This window comes from Dipodomys merriami, unplaced genomic scaffold (assembly GCF_024711535.1).
Source record: "Dipodomys merriami isolate MVZ:Mamm:240054 unplaced genomic scaffold, mDipMer1.0.p SCAF_27, whole genome shotgun sequence".
In the NCBI taxonomy this organism is placed as follows: Eukaryota; Metazoa; Chordata; class Mammalia; order Rodentia; family Heteromyidae; genus Dipodomys; species Dipodomys merriami.
The window spans coordinates 6,830,175-6,844,509 of NW_027204159.1; the positions used below are offsets into that span (position 1 = coordinate 6,830,175).

The 14,335-nt window shown below is 54.7% G+C and overlaps 1 protein-coding gene across 4 annotated transcripts in view; it reads left to right on the forward strand.

Annotated features, from left to right (window-relative positions):
- Positions 1–3,045: 3,045 nt before the first annotated feature.
- The window catches only part of Cxxc5 (CXXC finger protein 5), a 36,993-nt gene continuing 25,703 nt past the window's right edge, over positions 3,046–14,335 (forward strand). Inside the window, exons 1-2 of one of the 4 annotated variants that reach the window (XM_070036154.1) lie at positions 3,700–3,740; positions 13,047–13,128. The gene's annotated coding sequence lies outside the window, so the exon portion shown is untranslated. Of the gene's footprint in view, positions 3,577–3,654; positions 3,741–4,930; positions 4,946–13,046; positions 13,129–14,335 lie in introns of those variants that run through there. The other 3 variants (XM_070036150.1, XM_070036151.1, XM_070036156.1) reach the window with 3 other exon arrangements.

The following is a 14,335-nucleotide window of genomic DNA, read 5'->3' on the forward strand; positions in this document are numbered from 1 at the left end:
TGGCGGCTGTTCCTCAGCTCCTCAGCTCAAGGCTAGCACTCTACCACTTGAGCCACAGTGCCACTTCCAGATTTTTCTGCTTCTGTGGTGCTGAGGAATCGAACCCAGGGCCTCATGCATGCAAGGCAAGCACTCTACCACTGAGCCACTTCCCAGACTGCATTTTTTGTTGTTGTTGAGACCTGGACTTGAACTCCATATCTGATGCTTTTGCTCATTCACTGGTGCTCTACAACCACTTGAACCACACCTCCAATTACTACATGTTGTATTTTCCTTATGGATAACCTGCCTGTACTCTCCCATCTTGTTCCTATCTGGGTTCAATAGGTGAGGATCTAGATCTCTTCTCAGGTCTTTTCTTTTTCTTTTTCTTTTTGGTCGGTCGTGGGGCTTGAACTCTGGGCCTGGGCACTGTCCCTGAGCTCTTCAGCTCAAGGCGAGCACTCTACCGCTTGAGCCATAGCGCCACTTTTGGTTTCTAGTGGTTTATTGGAGATAAGAGTCTCACGCACTTTTCTGCCTGGGCTGGCTTTGAACCCTGATTCTCAGATCTCAGCCTCCTCAGTAGCTAGGATTACAGGCATGAGCCACCAGCGCCCGGCTCTTTCCTTTTTCTTTTATCGTGGGGCTTGAACTCTGGGTCTGGGAACTGTCCCTGAGCTCTTCAGCTCAAGGCAAGTGTTCTACCACTTGAGCCACAGTGCCACTCTGTTTATGTGGTACTGAGGGAAACAAACCAGGGCCTCATGCATGGGAGGCAAGCACTCTACCACTGAACCACTTGAGGAAACCATCCCCATTGAGACCACTATTACAGTCTGCAGCCTCATTGAGTTTGGAGGAAGGGTGGAGGAAATGGTCTCAAAAAAAAGGGGTGGGGGGGCTGGGAAGTTGGCTCAGTGGTAGAGCGCTTGCCTTGCATGCCTGAGGCCCTGGGTTCAATTCCTCAGCACCACATAAGCAAAAAGAAAAAAGCCGGAAGTGGCACTGTGGCTCGAGTGGTAGAGCGCTAGCCTTGAGCTGAAGAGCTGAGGGACAATGCCCAGGCCCAGAGTTCAGGCCCCACGACCGGACCAAAAAAAAAAAAAAAGGGTAATTAATGGGGATTCCCTAAGTTAAGGATCCCAGGAGAGAGCATTTTATAGGTAGGCTGGACTTCATTCTGAACTGACCTTAGGCATCTGGGATCTATAGGATGTTTTTACCTCTTAGTGTCTAATCCTTTTAGGCGACATAATTACCTAGAGGAACATCCTGGATATGCTTCCTTTTTCCTCGATGGTCAGTGCCAGACAGTGCCTGATGCTCAGAGTGAGGCCCAGAATGTATGTTTAAGAAGTCTGGAAATGAACATCCGGGTGCCTTCACCATTTAAAAATTGTGTTCCCATAGCAAGCAGCTTGCTTTTACTTACATGGTATGTCTAACAAGAGTGGTTTTGAAGATACCTGTTGGAAGGAGAGGAGAGGAGCTCACCACCGCCCTAGAATAGCCATTCTTTGATACTGTAGGTAAGAAAAGACCATTCAACATTAGAGCAAAGAATTGGCAAGTGTGTGTGTGGGGATGTCTTGCAATGTCTGAGAGGAGTTACTTCTTCTGCCCTGTGAGTGAAAGCTGAGGCTACATATTCCAGATGAAGTCTGTCCTTTGACACCACTCCCACTCCCAGCTGGGTTAAGGCGCCAAGTTCTCCTATAGAAAAGGCTTAGGGGCTTCAGCTTGGAGCCTCAGTTCCTGGGAGACCCAAGCTCCATGGCCTTCACCGTGCCTGGGAGACAGCCAGGCCCGACAGAGGAGAGAGGAAGCAGTGAGGTGGGAGACAGTTTCGCTTCTCTCACGGAGGCTTAGCCTGTGGCTGGAGGCGGTCAGGTCGTGGCAGTTAACTCCCTGTTATCTGGACCCCAATCGATGTCAGGCTGTAACGTTTAACACTAGGCCCACTTCCCCAACAGCCCTTCCCCCCCACACCCCCAGTTTAGGTCGGGGTGGGGGCTGCGTTTTCTGCTTGCAGCTAACCCGCCTGCACGGAATCCCAGAGAATTGGAGAACTTCCACTTTGGGATTGATTATATGCAGTTTGGGATTATACGAGCCCGGGGCTCTCTCTATGGATAGCTGCGAAGACATCTGCAGCCATAGGATTAGCCCAAGCTGGGCAGATGGAGGGAACACTGATGGAATAAGGACGAAGATAGGCAGACCCAAATCTGCCCCCCTCCTCCACTGGGCGGCTACTCTGACAGGGCTGAGGGTTCTTTCTCTCTTTCCACTAGTTTCTATTGAGTCGCTATTGTGTTCCAGGTACTGTTTCAGGCACAGAGTTCATCAGTCACGGTTCCATATCGTAGTAGCCTTAGTCCCAGGATTCAGTAGGCTGGCGCCTGTCTCATAAAAGACAAAGCGGCCTTTTCTCGGATCAGTTTCCCTATCTGTGCAATGGGGACAGGAACTTCCATTGGTATTCTCTCGGTGGACCCAGCGCCCACCGGATCCAGGAAAGTGTTCTGGAGAGGTGGGGGGTCTTTGAACTCGCGTTTAGGTTCTACAGTTCTGGGTTAGGCGTCCCAGTTTCAAGGAGCACCTGAGCTGGAGGCGCGGCCAAGCCCTCCCTCCCGATCGTTTTAGCCTCTCGCCCAGCTTGTACTGTGGGGGCCAGAGGGCGGCATGTTTACCCAAAAGGTGCGTCTTCAAACCCAGGCACCCCTTACAAAGAGGGGCGAGCCTTTTACTCCACCTCCCCCCATAAAGTTGCACGTTAAAAAGGTGAAGCGGGGCTCTCGAGCGGAGCTGAGCCTCGGCAGATCTAGGCAGGGCGCGGGCATCTGGAGGCGTAGTGGTTGCGGCTTCCAGCCTCAGAGCCTGCGGCGTCCAAGTGGCCAGAGCTGCGCTGGGAGGGAGGCGGCGGGAGGAGGGAGGGGGAGACAGGCTGGGGGGGGTGGGGTGGGGGAGGACGACGAGGAGGGAGCGACGAGTCCGGTCCGGGTTTTGCCGGCAGCCCCCGGGCAGCATTCAGAGCTCCTGCCCGGGCGGGCGCGCGGCGGCGGCGGCGGCAGCAGAGGCGGCGGAGCCTGAGCGGGGATGTAGAGGCGGCGGCGCTGGCGGCGGTGGCGGCGAGAGCTGGCGTCCGAGCTGAGCCAGAAAAGCGGTGGAGCCTCACCCCCCCCTCCTCCCCACACACACCCACACACACCCCGCAAAGCCGGGCCCCGTGTCCCAGCCCGCGCCCCGCCATGCACGCCGCCTGCTGAGTCCGGGCGCCGCACGCTGAGCCCTCCGCCCGCGGCGCCGCGCTCCGCTCCACTCGGGGGTGATTAGTTGCTTTTTGTTGTTTTTTAATTTGGGCCGCGGGGAGGGGGAGGAGGGGCAGGTGCTGCAGGCTCCCCCCCCTCCCCGCCTCGGGCCAGCCGCGGCGACGCGACTCCGGCTCCGGACCCGGGCTCGGCGGGCGACTGGAGCGGAGCGCACCGCGGCGGCGGCGGTGCCCGGAGCGGAGCGCGGCTCCCCGCCCCGCCCCTCCCCCCGGCCTCGCGGCGACGGCGGCGGCGGCGGCTCGGACGACGCGGAGAGCCGGTAGGTGTCGGGCCACGGCCCTCCCCCGACCCCCCCTCCAGTCCAGCCCCCTCCCCTTCCCCGCCTCCCTCCCTCTCCTCCCCCGGGGCTCGGTGCGCGGCCGGGGCCGGAGTTCGCAGCAAGTCGGCGGAAAGTTTGGCGGCGCGGGTTCCCCCGAAGTTCAGGTGCGGAGAATGAGGGACGGGGAAGGAGGGGTCCGTGTTTGGGAGGGGCGGGGGACGCCTGCAGCCAGAGCTGCGGAACCCCGGAGCCTGGGAGACCTCGCGCCGGGGATCGCTGTGGCCGCTGCTGTACCCCAGCCTTCCCCAGCCGCAGTATGCTCGGTCGCAGATCACTGAGTTCAGACAAAAAGAGGGTTTTTTTTAGGGTCGGGGACGGCGGGGTGGAGGCGTGGGGGTGGGAGTGGGGCTCTCCCCGTTGGGCAGTGTCGCTTCCCCGTGACTGGTGGTCGCCGATGCCGGAGCCGAGGGCGCCCCGGGGTCCTCCAGCTCGGTGCCGAGCAGGCGCTCCGCCGGCGGGGGCGGCTGCCTGGATGTCTGCGGCGCGCACTCCTGACGCCCGAGCCCACTCGCAGCCCGGGGCTTCGGGGGGGGGGAGGGACGATCGTCGCTGCCCTGAGCGTCCTCGGCCACGCGTGGCTGAGCTTCCCCCTCCACTTGCGAGAGGCGGTGGCCACTTCTGTATTTCCCCTCCGGCTCCTCGCCCCCGCTGCCCGCGGGGTGCAGGCGGGCTGAGCAAGTTTGACCTTTTCTTTCTTTTCTTTTTTTTTCCGAAGTATCACCCCCATCTCCGCCATGCCCCGGCCACCTCTCTCCTCCTCTCCAACCTTGGGGAGTCTTTCGGGCCGCCTTCGAGCCCCGCGTGTGCCAAGTAGTGTATACAGCCAGGGACCCAGAATTGGGGGTGTTTCCCTAGCTGCGGGGCGGTGGGGAGGCGGGCGTCCCAGGCTCTCGTCACGCTGCCCTCGCCCCGAATTTAGCCCTGAAGTCCGTCCCTAGCCCCCCCCCCCCTTCTTAGCATCCCTGGAGCGAGGGGCCGAACCGCCTCGCGAGGAATGTGTTAATTTTCTGACTGGGGGAAGTTGTCCTCGCCCGGATTGGGCTGCTTTCCGGCGGGGTGCGCCTGGCTTTGTTTATGTGTAGGATCGCCCGGAGTGAGGAACCCCAGTTTTTAAAGCGAGGTGGGGGGGGCTTCCTGGGACCTGTCAGAAGAGCTGAAGCGCCCAATAAGAGAGCAGTATTTTTATTTCCTCTCGGGGGAATCGTTAGGGGCGCTCAGAGTTTGCTGGTACCAAGGGCTACAAGGAAGCACCAAGAGATTTTTCTTTTTTGGGGGGGGGATTCAGTCGTGACTCATCCGGAAAAGACCTGTGAGACCTGCCCCTTGGGGTCTCCCGTGGCGGGGCACTGAAGGCTTGGCAACCGCGCCCGACTTTGCCCCTTGAGCCCTGGGTGGTCTGGGAGGTTGGGTCTTGGGGTTGGGGTGTGCGGAGAGGGAGGGACCGGCCAGCCAGGCTTCTTGATTACCGCCTTCCCTTGTGCGGCGGGCGCAGTTTGGAGCCCTGGGTTTTGTAGTGGGCTCAGCCACCCCACCCCCGCGTTTGCTCAGGAAGCGCGGGGAGGGGGGGCGTGTGTGCGCGCTCGGCCCTCGCCCCCGCCGGAGCCGCCCCAGGGCCGCCGGCAAACAGAGTCCCTTTCAAGTTTTCCGCTGGGGCCGCCTGGCGGGGGCTGCGAGCGCGGTCGCTGCGGACTTGTTTGGAGCGCGATTTGAACGCCCGGCGCCACCTCAGCTGCCCAGCCCGCGGGGGTGGGGGTGGGGTCAGGCCCCGCAGTTGGGAGCATTTAATTGGGCGTGTGTAGGGTGTGTGTGTGTGTGTGTGTGAGTGTGTGTGTGTGTGAGTGTGTGTGTGTGTGTGTGTGTGTGAGTGTGACTAGCACGGCTCCTCTTCTCGAAAGAGCCCGGTATCCAACTACCTCTGGAAACCCGGGAATGGGCCCGACACCCCCTCGAACCCTCTTTTTGAGACCCGTGCAGTGAGGCGCCTGCAACTGCACGGTGTTGATTTAGCAGTTTCCCTAGATGCGAGTCAAGCTGGAGCTGGGGGTGGGGGGGGGAGTGGCCCCGCTCTGCAGCTGTCACCCCCCTCCCAGAACGGAAATTGCCCTCTCTCCTCGGGAAGGAGGGAGTGACAGTTTGATTTTTGCCCTGGGGAGGGGTGGGAACAGCTGAAGGAAGTTGGCCTTTGCATTCCTTGTCAGCGCTGGGAGCTTGGTGGACGTCTCCCTTCCACCCTGGCAGGACCTGTGACTCCAGAGAAAGCCCCTTGCCAGCCTGGAGCCTCCTTCCATCTGCCCTCACTATCCAAGTGGAGGTACAGGCTCCCCTGAAGAAGGCAGACCCTTGACTGGCTGGCTGGCAGTTGGTGCCTTATTTATGGGTGTGTTGGGGCCTGGATGTTTTCCTGGCTCAGCAGGTGACCCTGGCCTGGGCCTCCTATCTCTCCCCCAACAGAGCCTGTTGACTTACCCGAGGGCCAGTGGCCTTCTCTTTATCACGTGAGGCCTGGAATGTCCACGTGTGGGGGGAGGGTAGGGGAAAAGAAAGGAGAGGGCTGCGCCCAGGGTTTCTGCCTAGGGCTCCCACCATGACTACATCAGGTTGTTTTTTTTTTTGCCCCCCCCCTCTTCCGGTCATGGGGCTTGAACTCTGGGCCTGGGTGCTGTCCCTGTGCTCTTCAGCTCAAGGCAAGCGCTTTACCGCTTGAGCCACAGTACCACTTCCGGTTTTCTGGTGGTTTATTGGAGATAAAAATCTCAGAGGTAGCTTTGAACCCATGATCCTCAGATCTCAGCTTCCTGAGTAGCTAGGATTACATGTGTGAGCCACTGGCTCCTGGCTTTCTTTTCTTTTTTTGGTCGTGGGGCTGGAACTCAGGCCTGGATGCTTGTCCCTGAGATTTTGCACTCAAGGCTAGCTAGTGCTCTACCACTTTGAGCCATAGCGCTACTTCCAGTTTTCTGATAGTTAATTGAAGATAAAAGTCTCATGGACTTTCCTGCTCTGGCTTACTTTGAACCACGACCCTTAGATCTCAGCTTCTTGAGTAGTTAGAATTACAGGCATGAACCACCTGTACCCAGCTACTTCCTCAGTGTTTGTTACCCCATTCAAGATTTTGCCTGCCTTCTACCCTTTTGTCTAGTGTGAAACTGAGGCCATTGGAGTGTAGGGCAGGGTTGCAACTGGCTGAAGAACCAAGTCTCTGGTAATCAAATATCTCATCCTCTTCAAGAGTCCACCAAGTTATTTCTGAGAGGTAGAATAGAGGTAGTTGTATCCCTGGGAGGAGAGAGAAGAATGGGGCTGGGATAAGGTCATGACTTCCTAAGGTGAAGAGTGGGGTAGAAGAATGTGAATATGGGTGGGGGAGCTGGGCCCAGACTGCTTTTCTAGACACCCCTTGTGTGTGGTGACCATCTAGTCAGAACTAATCCCAAACAGTGCTCTGGAGCATGCCTTGACTGGTCAAGGATAGGGCAGGCTTGCTTACTATTCCATTTATTATCATTGCTCACTGCTTACATACAATTCAAGTATTCATTCATTCATTGGCTTGAGATGTAAGTATTGAACAACCACTGAGTATCAAATCTTATTCTTCTGAACAGAGTGCCAGTGGCTAACGCCTGTAATTCTAGCTACTCAGGAGGCTGAGAGCTGAGGATTTTGGTTCAAAGCCAGCCTAGGCTGGAAAGTCCATGAGGCTCTCAACCACCAAAAAACCAGAAGTGGAGCTGTGGCTCAAGTGGTAGAGCACTGGCCTTCAGTAAAAGAAGCTCAGAGACAATGCCCAGACCCTGAATTCAAGCCCCAGGACGAGTACCCAAAATAAAAAAAAAATCTGGGAGTGAAAATAACCTCTGCCCCTATTGAAGCAGGCGCTGGTAGGAGCTTCCTGGATCCCGTCTCACACCTGGTCCCATCCTAGGGCCCTGTGTGTGTGTGTGTGTGTGTGTGTGTGTGTGCGCATGTGTGTGTGAGAGAGAGAGAGAGAGAAGTGTCCTTGATTAAGTGTATTAATAGTTAAACTTTCACTCATAGCTGGAACTCACCAGACCACAAAAAACCTCCCCCGTTACTCACGCGCTACTGCCCAACAAGAATATCCCACTAAAGTTTTTTTTTTTTTTTTTTCTGCTTTCTCTTACTTCCCCCTTGCTGTCTGCCTCCCTACCCCAGTGCATAGCCTGCCTTCCCAGGCTGCTGGCAATGAGAGAAGACTACCCCCTCAAAGACCCAGCAATCAAATCTCCAACCCTCTACCTGCCCCCTAAAACCAGAAACATTGTCAGCTGGCAGAGATGAGGCTGTGTGGCATGAGTCTGTTGGTCTACCTTGTGAGAACCTGGGTGGTATGTGTGCATATGATCCAGGAGATGGGTCTCAGGGTTGCATATCTCTTAATTTGTGAATCTGTGTGTAGAATGTGTCTGCTTGTCTGTCTCAGGATGTGGTAGTCTGGAGTGAATAATTTTGTTTTGTGAACCAGGGTGAATTAGCTGCATTGTATATATCCATTCCTCAGTTATAAAGCTGAGATTATGTACCTGAAAGATATGACCCTGTCGTGTGTGTCTGTGTCTGTGTGAGTCTGTGTGTGCGTGCGTGCGCGTATATTTTGTACTTTCTGTATGTTTGGAATTTTTGGAGAATTTGAATTTGTGACTGGTATGTATCTGTATAAATCTAGGAGTGTCTGATTGCCTGAATGGTGTGTGTCTGGATTTGAATATTCTCACTAGTCTAGAAGTGGTATATCTGAGATGTGTGGGCAGTGGTCTGTGTCTTTGGCTGTCGGCAGTATGTTCCTTTCTCTTCATCTCTTTCTGAGTCTTTCCCTACATGGTTGTTTGTGGCCCCCATTTAGTATGTGTTTTTCTATCCCCTTCCATTCCATCCTCTCTCCCTTGTCACCTTCTCTCCTCCCCCCTCCCCCCCCTGCAGTAACTGGGCAGCTTCCCTGCCTGCCTGCCTGCTGGGAGTTTTGGAAGCCATGGAGGGAGACAGGCTGGGGCCAGGGTGACAGCGCGTATCCACGGCGATGGCAGCCTGTGATTACAGAAATAAAAGGATTTTAAGGTCATGGGTGTTTTTTATGTTTCTCCCCTTTGGCAGAGCCAGTGGCAGCAGAGGGCCACAGTTGGGTGTCTGCATCCCTATGCAGGTGAACATGAATGTGTAGAGCTTATCTGGGAGCATGTAAACATGTATGTACATGCATGATCACAGCCTGTCTGCCTGCTCCTCATAGGGAGTCCATGGGGTTGTCATTGATTCTGCTGGGGGAGAATTCCCAGAAAGCCTTCTTCTGAGTATTACATGTGACTAGAACCCTGCAGTTCTCAGCACGCTGAGAAGAGCAGTGTAGTCCCAACCCTTTCTCACCTATCCCTCCACCCCTTAGTTGAGTGTCTCTGGCCAGGAGAATAGCTGGGCCCAGTCACCTGGGCAAGGCTACATCTTGGGGTGTCAGAGCCCCTGGCCCAGCTCCAGACCCAGTAATTGCATTCTGCTGCCTAATCCCCCGCCAGCTCAATTAGATCGCAAATTCTTCTTCATTTCCTGCCTCTGATGCTGGCCTCCCTCTGGGCTTGCAGGGACTGGGAGGGGGGAGATCCCGACCTACCTTTCACCAGGGGCTGGTAGAGGGGAGGACTGGGAGGGTGATTAGTTCATGCTACCACTGATCCTGGAGCCCAGGGGACCCAGGTGGGTGGGGCTTTGCAAGACCTTAGACCAGCCTCAGTATCTATGCTGGGAGAGGGGTCTTGTGTTACCCAGTACAGAGACTGCTATAGACTAAGAGGATCCTTCTGATAGACCTCCTAACTTGGGGCCTCCATAGGCTCGTCTTGCCTCCTATACTGGCTACCTCTCCCCCAGCACAGCAGTTGTGACCTTTTTTTCTCTCTCTTTTTCTTCACATGGTGTCTGTTTTAGGAGAAAGTCCTAAAAGCCAAGTGATCACTGAATTCTTCTCCTAGTGGATCCCCAACACCTTCCCTTCTCTGCTCCACCCAGACAAGTGTATGTAAGCAGTCGGACTCAGTCCATCAGACCTGGTTCCATACTAGATATATGACATGAGCAAATTCTCTACGCAGCTGTTTCTCTTATCTTTAAAACAGGACAATAAGTGGTGTCTCACAAGACCAGTAGATGGACACAGGGATCACATAGTGCCCAATGTGGATGGTGGCTCATTCATGGTTTGCATTTAGTTAGCTAAAGTTAGTATTTTTCTTTTTGTGTGTGTGTCAGTTGTGGAGCTTGAACTCAGAGCCTGCACACTAATTCCTGAGCCTCTTTGTGCTCAAGGCTATCACTCTACCACTTGAGCCACAACACTACTTCTGGTTTTTTTTTTTTGTTTGTTTGCTTGTTTTTTTTTGTCGGTCGTGGGGCTTGAACTCTGGGCCTGGGCGCTGTCTCTCAGCTCTTCAGCTCAAGGCTCTACCACTTGAGCTACAGCACCACTTCCGGTTTTCTGGTGGTTTATTTGATATAGGAGTCTCACGGTCTCTCCTGCCCGGGCTGGCTTTGAACCGCGATCCTCAGATCTCAGCCTCCTGAGTAGCTAGGATTACAGGCGTGAGCCACCAGCGCCCGGCTACTTCTGGTTTTTAAGTGTTTAATTGGAGATGAGAGTCTCATGGGGACTTTTCTGCCTGGGCTGGCTTTCAAATTGTGATCCTCAAATCTCAGCCTACTGAGTACTTAGTATTACAGGTGCAAGCCACTAGCACCTGGCTTTTTTTGGGGGGGGGTCGGTCATGGGACCTGAACTCTGGGCCTGGGTGTTGTCCCTCAGCTCTTCAGCTCAAGGTGAGTGCTCTACCACTTGAGCCACAGAGCCACTTCTGGCTTTTTCTGCTTATGTGGTGCTGAGGAATCGAACCCAGGGCCTCAGGCATGCAAGGCAAGCGCTCTACCACTGAGCCACCTTCCCAGCCCCCCCTTTTTTTTATTTTAAAGACAACACCTCCAGTGGGGCACCAGTGGCATACCCTTGTAATCCTAGCATCTTGGAGGAGGCTGAGATCTGAGGATCATGGTATGAGATTCTAGTCTCTAGTTAAGCCTTGAAGAGCAGGAAGTGAAGCAGTAGCTCAAATGGTAGAGAGTTAGCTTTGAGCAAAAAAAATCTAAGGGTCAGCACCCTGGCCCTGAGTTTAAGCCCCAGGACTGGCACAAAACAACAACAAAACGAAGACCTGCATATGTAGCCCAGGTTAGCCTTGAGCTCATGATCCTTTTTGGGGATTACAGGCATCCATAGCTGCATCTGGCTAAAAGTTGGCTTTTATGGTGGTGAGGCCTTCATATCCCCCAGTGACTAGAAGAGCAAAGCACATGGCTTATATACTTAGCATCAGTATTCTAGCTTGCTCATTACCAGGTATGTGATCTTGGTGCGTTATTTTGTCTCCCTGGGTTTCTCTTCTCCATCTGTAAAGTGGGACTAATAGAACACTGACCTCTCAGGGTAAGTGTCAGGGTTAGCTGCCTGGTTTCCTGCATATTATTTGCCCTCTTTCCTCACATCAAGCCTGGGGTGGGAAAAGCTGATGGCACAGGTTAGTGGGGCTAGAGACTAGCCAAGGTCATGGGCTGGTAATGGGGCCTGGGGATGACCTGCTGGCTCAGCTAAGCTGTGAAGCAGTCTTCACTCCCAGCCAGTGGGTCTCTGAGGAAAGTGGTGGCTTCGTTGATTTGTTCTGGGAAGGGGAAGCTAGATGTCTACCCCTTCTTCCCCAGGAGGCCCCCGTGGCAGTGGCTGTGCTGACAGGCCTCCTGGCTTTCTTGCTAGGGTGGCTGGCAGCTCTGGTAGGCCCGACTTTCCCAGATCACCCCAAGGGAAGTGGGAACCACAAAGGCCTCCCTCCTGTCACTGGTCACAATTCCTCCTATACTCCTCCAGTCCTCTCTGTCCATGGCAAGCCAGAAAGGAGGGCTTGTGGCAAGAGAGCTGGGAAGACTGGCTGTGACAGAAGTTGGGAGGGGGCAGCCTTCTGTCTTGGGGTCCCTCCGCGCTCACTAGTTAGTGTCCTGCTTTCTATGACCTCTGTCACTCACTGGCCTAGGCTCTTTAATATTTCATGGCCCTTTCAAGCTGGCCCCCTGCCCCAGCCCACACGGCCCTCTTTGTCTGCCTGCCACCCTCCCCATCCTTGTCACTGAATTACTGACCTAGAGGCCGCCTCTGCCTTCCCCCACAGCCCCAGCAGCAGCGCCTATCCTTGTTGCTTTCCCTGTCCCTCCTGACTTCCCTTCCCCGCACCTCCACTGTGACATTCCCCTCTCTCTCCTGTGGTTCTCTCCTCTCCTCTGACCATTTCCTTGCCCTTTTCCTCCATTTTTCTCTTTTGTTGGTCGTCTCCTACCCAATGGAAAAGAAACCACGGCAACTGGTCCTGCTGGGCTGTCCCCCCCTCCGCCCCTTCCTGCCATCTCCCCCCCAGCTGGGCCGGCCAGCCATGAGAGCTGGTTTTATTTATTTTTCTGTTTGTTTGGGAAGAGGGCAGTGGCGGCTCTGAGCCCTGGCTGCTGTGCTCTGCTTAGAGCAGCGGGCAGGCAGCCGCGCTGGCCTCCCAGGAATGTGGCTGGGACGCCCCACGCTATATTTATTCCCCTCCAGCTGCTGGCCCCAGCAGGGCAGAGCCAGGCCTGCCCGGTGGCCCCTGGAGAGCCCTGGACTCACCCTTCCCTGTCTGGCAGACCCCACATGGCCCTTGGGCCCACCACTCCCTCCCGTGCCTGTGACCTCCTCTCACCTCTTCAGCCTGCCTGGCCTGTCACAACACTTGTTTGTGATGCTGCTATGGATTTTGGTGGGGAAACGGGGGGGGGGGGGGGGCTGACACCCAATGACCTCCATCCAGGGACCTAACCTAGGCCTGTAATCTGGTGGCCAGAACTATGCAAAAAAACAAAAACAAAAAAATCTTTGCACTCTTCTCTCCACCAAGCCTCGTTCCTGCTTTTGCCACGGTCCCTCAGCTCTGTGGAAGTCACTGGCAAGGATAGATGGCAGTGACAGGGGCTTGAGCAGCTGTGTTCCAGGTGTCACTGGACACAAGTCCCTCACTCAGGCATGTGTGCACACCTAAGTGTTTGCACCTGTGTATATGCAAAATGACTCCCTAACCAGGAATACATGCTGTCGTCGAAGATAGGGCCATGGCTCCTAACACTGAGGGATGTGGCAGTGATTCCTTCCTGTCCCCAGTGCCTGGCACCAAGTAAGTGTTTGAAGAGCTTTAGCTGTAATCAGTCACTGCCTCCAACTATTACTAACATTAGATCATCTATTGTACACTGACAGTGATAATGGCTAGCTAGCCTCAGCCCTTATTGGGGCAGCCACTGTGTTTACAGCTTTCAGGCCTTTGCTCCTTTAATCCCCACAGGAGCCCATGGAGTCTGGTGTTCTTAGCATCCTTATACACAGATGAGGAAACTGAGGCTTGGAGAGTTGGTAACCTGCCATTGGTAAGTGGGACTAGGTCTTGTCAGAGCCTTGACAGACTTCCAATACCGTGAAGATAGCCAGGATTGGTCCCTCTGGTGTTTCCTGCGCTTGCATATTGTATGGCCCACAAAAGAGACTCCCTGAGTGCTTACTGAACATAGGCCTTGCACCTCCTCAGGTTCCGTAACCCCTAGTAGTAGGCCTCACCTGCAGCAGAAAGATGGGCTGATTAGCTAGTTGGGTAAATAAAGAACATTAAATGGGGATAAGCAATCTCAAGGGACACTGGGGTGGGGTGGACAGTAAAGAATTCTGAAAAGTGAGGTAAGGGGCAGAGTCAAGCTGGCAGGAACCATTATAGGCTGCTGGCCAAACCAGTGGGGTGGGTCCTATCTTCTCCTTGGGCCTCAGTTTTTCCATCTATCAAATGGACTGGAGAGGTCTTTGCCTTGGCTGGCTGCCAGCTGGCCTAAATCAGGATCTGCCTGGGAGGCTAAGGGGCTGTGGTGGGAAGAAGGAAGCAGTGGGTGGTGAAGACAGGAAGATGAAGCCTGGAGCTTGGCTTGGAACTTGAGAAGCTGGGAGACTAGCCCTGACCTGACAGAGGCCCCTCCCCCTGAGCTCCTGGGCTGGGTTGGGGTTCAGAATCACAAATCTTTAGCCACCCACCCTTACTTCCGAGCAGGTCCACTCCTGTGGCACTCACAACTATGTGTGCCAGGAGGAGGTAGGCTGTCCCCTGAGACTAAGACGCAGCTCCCCATCCCTTTTCACGCATTCTCTGTTGACTCGGTGACCCCGACGGGACACCCAGCCCCTCTTTTACCCAGCCTATCTCCCCCAAACCTAGGTGGGAAATTGGTTAACTGAGCTCATAGCAGGAGGAAGAATACCCATAGCCCCTTCCTAAGACTGTCAACTCTTGGCAGTCTAGAATTCTTAGTGACAGTAATCTAGAGTCATAGACTACTTGGAATGGAAGGATTTGCAAATCAACATTCTTGTCATGTTGGGATTCTAGAATCAGAGAAGCCTGGGTTTTTTTTTCTGTGGGAAGAAAGCATGAATGGCTATGTTTCAATCTTGTTTGATGGTAGGGGACACTGAGGCTCTGGGAGAAAGCTTTTCTGAGTTACACAGGTTGAACCTCTTAGTCTATTCCTGTGACAGAGATGCCAGTTCTGTCTTAGGGGGTGGGCCCCCACCCCATGAGGGATGGCAAGGGGA